This window comes from Octodon degus, unplaced genomic scaffold, assembly GCF_000260255.1.
Source record: "Octodon degus isolate 3935 unplaced genomic scaffold, OctDeg1.0 scaffold00122, whole genome shotgun sequence".
NCBI classification, from domain to species: Eukaryota; Metazoa; Chordata; class Mammalia; order Rodentia; family Octodontidae; genus Octodon; species Octodon degus.
This window is the reverse complement of record NW_004524698.1, coordinates 1,417,976-1,432,532: the sequence shown is the minus strand read 5'-3', so window position 1 is coordinate 1,432,532 and position 14,557 is coordinate 1,417,976. Positions and strand designations below refer to the sequence as shown.

Genomic DNA, 14,557 nt, shown 5'->3' with positions numbered 1-14,557 from the left:
ATAATTTTTTTTCCTGAAAGTAGGGTATAGATTTGAGGCCTCACTACCTCTAAACCCTTCAGAATTCCCTCCAAAAAAGCACACTCTGCTATGTAACTTCAAAACAGACCTGAAAATCAGGAATATGACTTGATGTGGCATCAATGTCTAATCCATAGACCTTATTCAAATTTCAGACATCCTAATAGCAAAAGGAAGCAATTGAGGTCCATAGTCTATTTTCTTAGCATGTCTTTTTTGGTGTGTTTCAACTTGAGCAATTCCTGGTCTCTCTCTGACTTGCATGACCTTGACATTTTTGAAAAGTCTAAATTAGTTTTGTAAAATATCCTTCAGTTTGGGTCCACCTGGTATTTTTTTTTGAGCCAGTATGTGCATCTTTGGCAGAAATATCACAAAATGCCTTCTTCTCAAAGGATCCTATTTGGGACAACACACCATGTCGATTGTTCCATTACTGGTAATGTAAATTCTGAATTTTTGGTTAAGGTGATCTATTTCTCCACTGTGAAGTTACTATTACTTCCTTTTATAATAAATGCATGTGTTTAGAGGGCATGGCTTTCAAGACTTGTAACCATCTTTCACCAAACATTCATCCATTAATTTTATCATCCATTGGTAATTCTTCCTTGAAACAATTATTACTGCTATAGCTGCCAGATTATGATTGTTATGATTCCATCATCCCTTCCACATAAATTAGTTGGCATCTTGTGTAATGAAGTGCCCTCCTTCCTGCCTTTGTTTGTTTTGATTATTATAACCTCATAGATTTTCACTTCATTTAATAGATTTTAATATATTGCTGCCCAGATTTAGCCAACCCTTCAAGAAGTGCCTTCATCTTTCTGACTTGTTGCCATCATTGTGAGTACTCTCTTCCTCTGAGGCATAAAGCAAATCCCGTAACTTTTTTTTTTTTAATTTTAAGGAAAGGTCTACAGGGTGTTCAGGATCTCACTACTAGTTCGGACTCATAGTGATCCACCTCCCAAGAGCTGGGATTACTGGTGAACACCACCATGCCCAGTCTCAATTGCCATCTCAGTACACACTGGGGGCAGGGCCAGCACGGCAGGACCAAGGATTGAACCCCTGGCCCCTAAATCCCATTACTTTTGTCACTGATTTTCTGTGCTGATATATGTGTGATTTGGAGGTTTGGCACTGTTGTTGTAGTTTAACCTATTAATGCAAAAGAAATGTTCTAACGTCTATGTAACCAATTGGCTAAATTAACTGCACACTTGAATGGATGTGCAGAGCTCCTGACCATGTGCAACTCATCAGCATCTCTCTGATACATTCTCTATACTCCACGTTGCTCCCAGCAGTGTGTGCTTACAACGTGCATTTAATAGACTTTTTGGAGCAGCTACCAGGTTAACTCTACCCTGATGGAGCACTTAGCCCTATAAATACTGGTGGCATTCAGAGAGACCCAGAATGCTGTGTCATCTGCTGTCGTGTGTATGGAGGAAAACCAATGAAAATCTTAGATAATACAGTCACCACACATGCTGAATATTTTTCTACATTATAACAAGTATTTATATTATGAACAAAGCCTAAGAAGATCATCCATTATGATCTAGCAACCTCATTAAAGATTTGGTCAGAAATGAAATAATTTTCCCTCTAGGCAGTGGCCAGGGCCTAAAAAATAAAATTATAATGATAGTATTTTTTTTGGCAGAAGTGGGGATTGAACTCAGGTCCTTGCACTTGCTAGGCAAGTGCTTACTCCACTGAGCTATCTCCCTGGTCCCTTAATGATAGTATTTGACACTTCCCCATCTTACTATATTTAAGCACCTATTTTAGATTGTACACTTTTCTTATTTACCTGCAGTTATTTTTACTGACCACATGAGGGTGGCAGTGAGCTTAGCACAGGAACATTTCAGCTGAAGTATTTTAACTTCAACCACTATTGAGAAATTCTTGTCACTTTACTATATTTAGGAGTTGTAATTGGCTGGCCAGAAGTCTTGTGTCAATGTCATTTCCATTAGAAAATCTTTTGACTGAGAAAGGAAGGGCATTTATGAAAAGATTTCGGAAGTATTAGTGAAGTAGTGTGGTACAGAGCGATTTTTGAGGTCAAGCATTAAGAAAGCAGGTTCCTCTTCACAGTGATGCCACTAGTATGTGACTTTGAGCAGCCACTTTACCTTTCTGGGCCTTACATTGTTTTTCTGTAAGGTGAAGGGAGTAGAAAACAAGGTCTAAAATCAAAAGATAGACATAATAAAAGGACTTCTCCATTCTAGTGGGAATTTGCTTTTGTTTTTGTTTTTTGGCAGTTTAGTATGCTCTGGCTGCTTCCAAAACACTCTCTTGTCTGATCATTGTACTGCTCAGGGGGCCAGGAGATAGAATAAGTGCTTGCCTGGCAAGTGCAAGGTCCTGAGTTCAATTCCCAGTAACACACACACACACACACACACACACACACACACACGAAAACAACAACCCTGTACTGCTCAGTTTGGTATGTGTAGCATTGTTCCCATTCTGAGGATAGAGCTAAGCAATTTGCCCAGGAACACTCTGCTAATAAAGAACAGAGCCAGACCTTCAGCCTAAATTTCTCTAATTGAGAAGAGCAAATTTTATTCATCTTTATTACATTGTTTCAATAGAGCCAAAACCTTGTGGGTGGCTATACCCAGCGAAGAACACAGATTTTTTCCCTGCACAGCGGGCTTTGGACTGCATGCTTAGAGCTGTGTCCAGGTTATGTGGGGGGATGACAGCAGGATGATCTCGGGTGAATGGAAAGTTGTGGACCATGTAGGAATAGCCTTGCTTAGCTGTTATCATGGGAAAAAGCAGGTCCATCCTCTCATTTCCAAGAAAAGGTCAAAGCCTAGGTGTTTAAATGAAACCTCATTAATTTGACATTTTGGCATTAAAGTCATACTTTTTCAAGCTGGGGAAAATGGCAGAGCACTCCAGCTCCCTCTAAACTGCTGTTCTCACCAAAGTATAAGCAGGGTCAGGAGATGAAGTCCCATTCTCTTCTAAACTTGTCTCTCTTTTGTTGTGGCCAGCTCAGCCCACCCTGAGAGCAGAGCTGGTACAGCATGTGGTGCTGGGGATCGAACTGCCATCCCTGCACACTTGCCTAAGCTTGTCTCAGCAGGCGCTTTAGACCTCTGAGCTATCTCGCTGGCCCTCTTCTAAACTTTCCTAAATTACTATATTGTTAAATTTGCTTTCGTGTTCTACACTCTCTTTTAAGTTACCCTGAAATCATTACAATATTTAAACTGGGAACTGGCAAACTATGCCACCAGTTTTCACAGGATACACAAGTTAAAATTTGTTTTTATATTTCTAACACTTGAAAAAGTCAAAAGAAGATCTGCATCAAGTGACATATGAAAATTGTATGAAATTCAGATGTCAGTGTCCATGAATAAAGTTTTATTGGAACACATCCATAGCCACACAGTACTGCCTGCTTTTGCCTACGCACTGCTAGGGCAATGCTGAGTTAGTTGCAACAAAGGCCACACGTCTCATAAAGCTTAAAACATTTACTGTCTGGTTTTTCACCAAAAAGATTTGCTAACTCTGGCTTCTCATGCAAAAGCCAAAAAGATAGGTAGTCTACCTCTACCTTCTACTCTGTTATCTACTTTAAGATAATTTAAAAAATGAAATCTACTCAAGTCACCAGGAAGGAAAGGGGATATCTTAGTTGCTACCTCATCTCTAAAACACAGTTGCTGAGACACAGTTCTGACAAAACTTAAGGAGGAGAGATTTCTTTTGGCTCATAGTTTGCAGTGGTTCTGATCCATAGTCAACTTGCACCAAGGCAGAGGGGTGGCATGACAGAAGAGAGTGGCACATGGCATGGCGGGCAGAAAGCAGAGCATGAAGGAAGGAATGGGGAAGGAGAGAAATCCTTCCAGGCACGCTTCAGTGACTACTTCCTCCAACCAGGCTCTACCTCCTCCAGTCATGTTTGCCTATAGGCTTATCAGTAAAGGAATTGAGGAATTTGACCCTCATAATCCAATCAGTCTCCTCCAAAAGCCCTCAATGAGGACTTTGGGGGTATATCTAGATATACACTGTATCAGAGGAAAAACAAAGGGAGGGAAATAAACATAAATATCTAAAAAACTTCCAAAGCATAAAGAGATAAAAATTGTTCCTTAGTCCCAAGGTATGTCAAATATACTATTAAATACTGCTGAGATCACAATAATAAACAACAGAACTGTATTAATTGTTGGAGGAAAAAAACATAATCTGGCCCAGAGTGTTGCTTTTTGTTGCATTTTCTTTTTTTTTTTTTTTTTTTAATTTTGCAGTTTTATGTGTTGCCAAAGTGAGCTTTTCAAAAAAGATTGGTACCTGTTTTCAGTACATAATGATTACGTTCATCCTGTGGGAGCTGGTACATGTACATGATGTTTCTTAATTCTTTTTTCTACTTCCATGCCCTCCTTGTATACATTGACATCTCTGCATATCCTGTAAATAATATATATTTGTATACATATTTATAGTGCCTGATGATCACATCACTCCGAGGGACTTCATACATATCTACACCACTTCATAAATCATCTCTACTTCTCTTCTTTTTTAAAATATGATTTCCTTCCCCTCCCTATATCTTCCCTCTGTCTTAGTTCCCTTTCTGTGTACCCATGATCCATCTTGCTATTTTCTATGGTCTGTCTTTTGTTTTGAATTTTATACTGTATACTGGATTTTTCTTGTAAGAGGAACTCTGTGATTCTTAAGCTTATGTGTTTGATGTACTTCACTTAACATTGTGGTCTCAAGGTACATCAATTTTCCTAAAAATGACTCAAACTTATCCTTTATTTTTTCTGCATTTTATAAATGACAAAGCAGAATCCGGTGGTCATAAAAAGAATGAGAAATACAAAGCTAAGAACACTGTCTACTTGGTCCTTAAATATGCACTCTAAGTCAACTTGCTTTCATTCACATTGTGCTCTGCCAGGACTGCTCCCACATCCATCTGGGGCTCACCCTTCAGGGTAGAGTGCGGCTGTCTCCCTAAGCTTTCTGTGCTCCAGCCTGTTCCAAGAGAGCATCCTCCCCTCCCTGGCCTCACCTGCCCTGATGCCACTCTTACTTTGATTTGTCTCCTTAGCCTAGAATTTATGTCTCGCTTGTTGCAGGTGCGCTTGGCATTACCTGTGAGAAAGATTATAGAATACAGGGAACTAAATTAAATTTTAAAATTCACCAAAACCTATTGAACTAAATTTAAAAATTTGAGGAAGTTGTTAAGTATGTATAATAACTCTTATGGAGAGGCTGTTATTTTGCCCATAACATATGTAGATTAGAATAAACAGATGTAGGGGACCAGCATGGAGGTGCTTGGAACTGGTAAACTGCTTGGCTGGAGGAATCCAGATACCTAGCCCATTTCCCTGAGCCAAGGGACAGAAACTGGCACAGAAATGCTCAAGACTCTGGGTAACTAGCTTGGCCAGAAGAATCCTCATCCCAGGCCCAATACCCTACATAAGGTAAAGCACCTGGAACGGGGCAACTGATCTGGCCATTGGAACACAGAGTAAATCCACTCTAACAAGGGGAAATACTTTGCATGTAAACTTTCAATTTATGATTTGTTCTGTTATATAACTATAAATTTTGTTCCTATGGTACAAAACCAGTAGTTAGCAAAAGATTGTCAATTTCTAAATTTTGCTTGCTATTGTTATTATTGTTAATTGTGCTACTATAGCTAGGATATCATATCTGTTTTAACCACTTGTTCTCACTTGGATAACAATATTAGGAAGCACTAGGGTAATAATCTTACCATACCCATACACCTAACAACAGAGGATAGTGCCAAACTGAGGGCCAGTTATAGTTCAGTGGCATAGGTTTCTGCCTGGCAAACACAAGGTCCTAAATTCAATCCCAGGTTAAAAAAAAAAGAATCAAAAACCAACATCTCATTCTCAGTTAACTGGGAAGGCAGGATCACAGGACACATACAAGCCAAGAATCCCAAACACACAGAAGATATTCCTGAAGAACAGGCTCTTCCTAGAGTGGCACTGATGGTCAAAATTTCACAAGGATTATCAGGGAAATCAAAATCAAAGAGTTCTTTCTGAAATAAAAAATGAGAAGAGGGAAGAGCAAAATGCAGTCTCAGGCCCCTAGCCCACCCAGAACAAATGCAGGAGACAATAGCATAGAACTGGAAATCACATACCTGAAATCTCTGAAATGATAGCAACTGATGTAAAGAAACAACTCCAGATGGGTATAGAGAAAATCAGATCAGAAAAAGTCTCTCTGGTTTAAAAAAGAAATGATACACGTAATGAAAGAATTGCTGAGTATATCTAAAGAAGACACTGATAAAAAGAGGAGCATAGAAAAATGATAGAGACCTTGAATGAACAATATAGCAAAGAAATAGAATGCATGAAACAGATTCAAGGAGATATCCAGGAAATTAAAAATTCAATTAAAAGCTGGAAAAACCATTTGTATGAAAATAAAGATAGACTTTCAGATCTTGAGGACATAGTTGCAGCTACCAAGAGGGAAAGATCTCTTAAAAATAACAAGGAACCAGCAAATAATTCAACAGCTGCAAGATGATGCAAAGATGAACAACATGAGGCTGATGGGTGTTAATGAAAAAGGAGGAGTGAGCACAAATGACATAAAAAGATGACTTGCAGAATAGCTGAAAACTTTCCAAACATAAGGAAAGAATCTGCCATACAGACAAATAAGGCATATAGAACTCTAATTAGCATCAACCAAAATAATCTATATCCAGACATACAATAATCAAGATCCCAGAAATTCAGCACAAGAACAACATATTAAAAGCTGTTAATGAAAAGAAACACATAAGATGAAAAGGAAAGCCTATCATAATTACAGCAGATTTCTCAACACAAACCATCAAGTCAAGAAGAGCTTGCAGTGAAGTATTTCAAGTCCTAAAAGAAAACAAATTTAAACTATATTGATGTACCCTACAAAGCTCTTTCAAAATTAATGTAGAAATAAAATACTTCCATGACAAAGAACAACCAAAGAAATTCATGACTGCAAAACCAATCCACAAAGAGTATTAAAAGACATTCTAGAAAGGCATCAAAATGACCACAACTCCAGGAACAACAATAGAAACCAAACAGGGCAAGCAATTAAACACAGGGGAAAGTAGAGAACAAACAGCAGAAAGACAACATGACAAAGATAAGCACGTGTGTGTGTGTGTGTGTGTGTGTGTGTGTGTGTGTGTGTGTGTGTGTGGTGTATCAGTTATAGTCACCTGAAATTGAAATGGCCTCAATTCACCAATTGAGAGAAATAGATTGGCAAAGTGGATCAAAAAATAAAATCCAACAATATGTTGTATGCACATTTGACTCAAAATGAAACTCAAAATGAAACTCATAGGCTGAAAGTCAAAGGATAGAAAACAGTATTCCATGTGCATCAGTCTTAGACAAAGTCTCAGAAAAAAGCTGGGGGAGCTATTCCATTCACAGATAGTATGAACTTCAAATAAAGAATGATCAAATGAGATAAAGAGGGTCACTACATACTTGTTAGGGGAAAACTTCAAGAGGAAGAGATGAAAATAATAAATATTTATGCACCAAATATGAAAATAACAGGGTTATTTTTCTTTTCTTTCTTTCTTTTTTTTTTTTTTTTTTTTTTTTTTAAGGAAGGATCTACAAGGTGTTTAGGGTCTCACTACTAGGTCAGACTTGTAGTGATCCACCTGTTTACAGCCTCTCAAGAGCTGGGATTACTGGCACACGCCACCACATCCAGTCTTAATCACCATTTTAGTGCGCCTGGCAGCAGGGCCAGAACGGCTGGCCTGGGGATTGAACCCCTGGCCCCTGCGCCTGTTTGCAGGTGTTTTAATCTGCTGAGCTATTTGGCTGACCCTATTGACACAGATTTAACAGGGGACCTTAACACCTATCAAAGAGAGATCAACTAGACAAAAAAATCAGCAAAGAGGTAGCAGAACTGAACCAAGGGTCTTACTAGACATTTACAGTGTGTTCTACCCAACATCTGAATTCAGAGACTTTGTCCAAGACTAAGATTATGCATGGCAGACTGGTTAATCTGGCAAAAGAAATTATGTTGAGAATCAAGAGCAAAGAACCCAGCAAGATGGTTTAAAATGTTGTGAGTTTGGCCAGAAAAGAAGCTCCAATAAAGCTGTGAAATACAAAGACAGCTGAGAGGATCTCCATTGCCAGGAAGGAACAAGAGAGTGGAAAAGATGGCCTGCGGACATCACAAAAGGTCTCTACTCTTTGCAGCCTCAGAACTACAAGGGTGAGAGACTTTGCTTTGAGGGAAAGCCACAGAGCCCCACATTCCAGAATGGCCCTCCCTTTACTCTTTGCTCTATGAACTGCTGCTCTTTGCCACCACCATGAACTGCTGCTCTTTGCCATGTGCCTCTCTGCCCTGGAGCCAGCTGAGTATGGACTGAAACCTCCACAAACTGTGAGCTAAATAAACATTTCCTTCCTTAAGTTTGGATGTTGGGTATTTTGTCCCAGCAATGAGAGAAGAGTAACTGAGACACTAGTCATTTTGATTAGAGAGAAAAGTAATTTAACCTGAACATTAGAATATCTTTCTCTGGGTTAGCAAGGGAAGTTTGTGGGGCTTAGAGTCTTTGTCTTCTAACCTACCCTACGTAAACTACTGAATCTAGTTCCCATAGATAGTAGCTCTAAACATGCCATTCTTGATCAGAAACCTACAGAAATGGTGGAATTGTTTTCCTAGCATGCAGGGTCACAGCATGCACTAGCCTGCTAGGCCTCACTCACCTTTGCCATAGCCAAGGTGAAACCATCCGCATCCCCAATGCAGCCCGCTCCAGCCCATCCTAAATCAGAGACCATCCCAAATGCTATCTCCCCTGGTATCACCATCTTCATGTTTGTATGATACTTATTAAAACCTACTCAAATCACTTGCACACTTGTCTTATTCCTCCATTCAAGGGTTCCAATTAATTTGAATACTTACTTTTTGAAGACATTGATACATAGTACACTTAGCAAATTATCATTGACTTGAATTTTAAACTGCTTATTAATGTCAGTAATGATTGGTATTAAAGATTTAATAAATGAAGTTATTGAGATACAGTTTACCCATTTAGAACATAGTAATGCATGGTTATCTTACCATCACAATTGATCTAATTCCAGAACATTTTATCACTCCAAGAAGAAACTCTGAACCTATTAAGCAATTGTTCCTTATTCTCTCCTTTCCTTCAGCCCCAGACAGCTACTCACTGCTTTGTCTTTATGAATTTCACATAAATGAAACTTACAATGTGGTTTTCATGTCTCACTTGGTTCACTTAGTATAATATTTTCAAGGTTAATCCATGTTACAACATGCATTAACACTACCATTTTCTTTCTAAATAGTACTCTATTGTATGGGTGTTCCACATCTATTCCTCTGTTCATTGACATATGGTTGTGTCTACCATTAATTAAACTATCATGGAGAATGCTGCTATGAGCATGTGCATGCAGTTCAACATATGCTTTCAGTTATCTGGAGTTTATACCTGGAGGTGGAAGGGCTGGGTCATGTGGCAACTGGATATTTATCCCTTGAGGCAACTGCCGAACTACTCCACAAAACAGCTACATTATTTTATGTTCTTAGTGGTGTATGAAGATTCCAATTGTTTTACATCTTTGCTAATTTTTTTTGTCTGACTTTATAACAGGCATCCTGATGCACCCATGTGTCATTGCTATGGTGTGTCATTGAGGTTTTGATTTGTACTTGTCTCATAGCTAATGGTATGGAACATCTTTTCATGTTTTCATTGCCCATTATTCATCTGTGGAAAAATATTTCTTTAAATTATTGCCCCTTTTTCAGTTGGGTTGTCTTGTTACTGTTCTGTTGTCAAAACAAGAGGAAAACATTTGCAAGCTATTCATCTGATAGGAGTTAGTATACAAAAAACTCTGATAACATATTGTCTTGATTATTATATTACTTTTGCTTTGTGGTAAATTTTAAAATCAGAAAGTAAGAATCCCCTAGATTTGTTTTCCTTTTTAAAAGATATGAATTTTATGATCAGCTAGTCAAGTTCTACATAGATGCCAGCTGGGATAATGATAGCAATTACATTAAATCTTTATAGCAGTTTAGAGAATATTGCTACCTAAACAATATTAAGTCTCCTGATTAGCGATCTAGATTTTCTTTAATTTCTTCAAGAATATGTTAAAGGGAGTTCGATCGGTAGCAGGAGCGGAGAGCAGACCTCAGAGAACCCTGAGCAGCCCCTCCGCTGCAGCAGGCCTAGTTACCATCACACACCCGGGGGAGCCGGCCCCAGCCACCATCACCGCAACCATGAGCAGCGAGGCCAGGACTCAGCAGCAGCCCGCCGCCCCCACCCTCAGCGCTGCCAACACCAAGCCCGGCTCCGGCACCCCCGGCAGCCGCGCAGGGAGCTGCGGCCTCACATCGGTGGCACCTGCCGGCCGGACGAAAAGATCATCACAACGAAAGTTTTGGGAACAGTAAAACGGTTTAATGTAAGAAACGGCTATGGCTTCGTCAACAGGAATGACACCAAGGAAGATGTATTTGTACACCAGACTGCCATAAAGAAGAATAACCCCAGGAAGTACCTTCGCAGTGTAGGAGATGGAGAGACTGCGGAGTTTGATGTTGCTGAAGGAGAAAAGGGTGCAGAGACAGCAAATGTCACAGGCCCTGGTGGAGCTCCAGTTGAAGGAGGTAAATATGCAGCAGACTGGAACCATTACAGAAGCTATCCACGTCGTAGGGGTCTTCCACGCAATTACCAGCAGAATTACCAGAATAGTGAGAGTGGGGAAAAAGAACGAGGGATGGAGGGCGCTCCCGAAGGCCAGGCCCAGCCACGCCGGCCCTACCGCAGGCGAAGGTTCCCACCTTACTACATGCGGAGACCCTATGGGCGTCGACCACAGTATTCCAACCTCCTGTGCAAGGAGAAGTGATGGAGGGTGCTGACAGCTAGGGTGCAGGAGAACGAGGTAGACAAGTGAGATAGAATATGGATCGAGGTTATAGACCATGATTCCGCAGGGGCCCTCCTCGCCAAAGACAGCCTAGAGAGGATGGCAATGAAGGACATAAGGAAAATCAAGGAGATGAGACCCAAGGTCAGCAGCCATCTCAACCTCGGTACCGTCGCAACTTCAATTACCGACGCAGACACCCAGAAAACCCTAAACCACAAGATGGCAGAGAGACAAAAGCAGCCGATCCACCAGCTGAGAATTCGTTAGCTCCCGAGGCTGAGCAGGGCGGGGCTGAGTAAATGCCGGCTTAACATCTCTACCATCATCCAGTTTAGTCATCCAGCAAGAAAGAAACGAATAGGAAATTCCAGCAATAAGAAATGAACAAAAGATTGGAACTGAAGACCTGAAGTGCTTGCTTTTTGCCCATTGACCAGATAATAGAACTATCTGCATTATCTATACAGCATGGGGTTTTTATTATTTTTACCTAAAAACGTCTCTTTTTGGTAATGACAAATGTGTTTTTTAAAAAAGCCTGGTTTTTCTCAATACACCTTTAAAGGTTTTTAAATTGTTTCATATCTGGTCAAGTTGAGATTTTTAAGAACTTCATTTTTAATTTGTAATAAAAGTTTACAACTTGATTTTTTCAAAAAAGTCTAACAAACTGCAAGCACCTGTTAATAAAGGTCTTTAAAAAAAAAAGAATATGTTAAAGGGAGGCCAGACATGGCAGAAAACCTTGGAAGCTGAGGCGGAAAGATTGCCATGAGTTGAGGCCAGCCTGAGTAGCATATTGAGTTCAAGGCCAGCCTGAACTACGCAGCAAGACCCTGTCTCCAAAAAGAAAGAAAAAAATATGGGCATGGCGGCACATGCCTGTAATCCCAGCACTCAGGGGGCTGAGGCAGGAGGGTCACTGGAAGTTTGGGGCCAGTCTCTGCTACATAGTGAGTTCAAAGCTAACTTGAGCTATATACTAGAACCTTGTCCACCAAAAAAGGAATATTTTATAGTTTTATAGTGTAGATATTTTGCAGTACTTTATTCTATATTGATACTATTATAAATGAAATTGTTTTCTTAATTTCATTTTTAGATTGTTCCTTGCTATTGTATAGAAATACATTTTTAAAATTGATATTATATCCAGAAACATTGGTGAACTTGTTCTAATCACTTTTAATGAACTTTTTAAAGATTTTTTTATGTATACAACACAATGCTCTCTGAATATACAAATAGTTTGCTTTTTATTTCCTTTCCAGATACATTTTATGTCACTTTCTTGTCTAACTTCCTTGGATAATTTGATAGTTTCTTTAGTAAATGTTGAATGGATGTGCGTGAACATTCTTATCTTATTCATCAATGGGAAAAATATTCACTCAATATTATATGTGGAGGGTTTTTTTTATGGATATCAGGTTAATGAAGGTTCCATCAGCCTAGTTTGTTGAGTGTTTTTATCATGAAGGAATGCTGATTTTTGTCATATGCTTTTTATGTGTTTATTAATATTATATTTTCTCACTTCATTCTATTAATGCAGTTTACTATATTAATTGATTTTTATGTGTTAAGCCAACCTGTCATTCCTGGAATAATGCCTACTAGGTCATAATATGGAATCTTGATTTTAATACATATAAATGTGGATCCAGTTTACTGTTATTTTGCACTAAAAAATATTAGTCTTTCGCATAATGTCTTTTTCTGCTTTAGGTATTGGAGTAGAACCAGCTTCATAGAATCACTTGAGAAGTGTTCTCTCCTTTTCAATTTTTTTTGGGAAGCATTTGTGAATAACTGTTAATTCTTTAATGTTAAGTAGAATTCAGAGGTGAAGCCAGTGAGTCCTGGGATTTTCTTGAGGGTAGTTTTAAAGCTGCTGAATAAACTTTTTGTGATAGGCAATCTGACATTTTGAAAATCTCAGATGCTAGTAGGGTAGGACCTAGGAATATCTTACCGATTATAACCTCTCCTCCTCCTTCTCCTCCTTCCCCTCTTCCTCCTCCTCCTCCTCCTTTTGAATACATGAGTAGAACTCAAGACTCATGTTTGTCAGACAGGCACTGTACTACTGAACTAAATTCCTGGCCTCATAGCTTCTGGGGCTTCCAAACCAAGAAAACTTTAAACTCAAGATAAGACAAATGGGACAAAAGTGTTAACATATTTGTATTCTTTCTTTTTTAAATGAATCAGTCATCTGTTACCCTCAGTGCAGGAAAAATAGAAAGAAAGGAAAACACAAACCTTCAGGTCAAAGCAGGGCTTCCCATCCCTTTTCTAGAGCAGTATCTGTAGGAGACCTAATATGATCACACCTCCCAGGGAAAAGCCCACAAAGGCAATGTGAAGGAGGAAAGCCTCCCAGGTCTCCCCAGGGGAGGTAAGGCACATGCCTGGTGGCTCACTTCACCAAAGCAAGAAGTACCAGTGAGCCTAGTGCACGTTTGATACACAGCATTCTGTCCACTTGTAAATTACAGCCCCTGAATTCCCTGGTCCTTGTGCAGTCAGATCCCTGCCTGCCAGATGGTAGGAAGGAAGCTATAGAAGACAAAAGCTAAGGAGCCAAACTTCCTTTCCTATGCTGAGCAAAGCTGTGACTTGTATTTAGTTTATTTTTCCAGTGTCAAGCCAATGACTCATTTTTAAAAACATGATTCATATTTGCTTATTGTAAAAATTGTGGAATGAAAACAGTATAGCATAACTCATAAAAGAACCAACTCTAGAACTGGACAGAGCAAGCCTTTGAGCCCTGGCTCCACTCTGTACTAGTTACGAGGATGGAACTGAGGGTAACACAGGTCACTTCTAAAGCCTCAATCTCTTCTGATAAAGTGGAAGTGTTAAGACTTGAAAGAGTAGCTGTAAAAATAGGTAAGATGATTCTTGCATAGAACATATTTCACTGCATGCAAAATATTAATACTCAGTTAAGTATTTGGTATTCTCACCAACTTTATTTTCTTTTATGTATTCCATCTGCTTTATTGAAGCCAGGAGTCCTAGAAGATGCTTTATGTACCTCTTGTTACACATAGTTGTTTTACTTCTTGAGACTTTTTCCCATTTTATTATATTGACACCATTATAATCTCAATATAGACCATACACACCTATTGTTTCTGTATTTAATATTATGCATCTGTCTTTTCTTTGACATTTGATACAGAATTACCTTCAAAACTGCCAATAAATGCCAAATTCTCCTGGCATTTATCAGCTTTCCAGATTTTATTTTATTTTATTTTTATTCCATAATTTTATTGAGAAACAAATAGCAATGAGACAGTTTCAAACCAAACTGGTAGGATAGTTTCAATAATTAACACATTGCATACTCTCTTCCTAGTGGTTATTTGCTGTACAAGATGCGGACATGATATCCTATTTACAAACACTATTACAACAAATCCCTCTATTCATTAAGGGAATGTAACTAT

The 14,557-nt window shown here is 39.0% G+C and overlaps 1 protein-coding gene and 1 pseudogene across 1 annotated transcript in view; both read left to right on the top strand.

Annotated features, from left to right (window-relative positions):
- The window catches only part of Vwa8 (von Willebrand factor A domain containing 8), a 441,297-nt gene that overhangs the window by 314,212 nt on the left and 112,528 nt on the right, over window positions 1-14,557 (top strand). The gene's annotated exons all lie outside the window — the stretch shown is intronic.
- On the top strand, window positions 10,435-11,392 carry LOC111812366 (annotated as a pseudogene).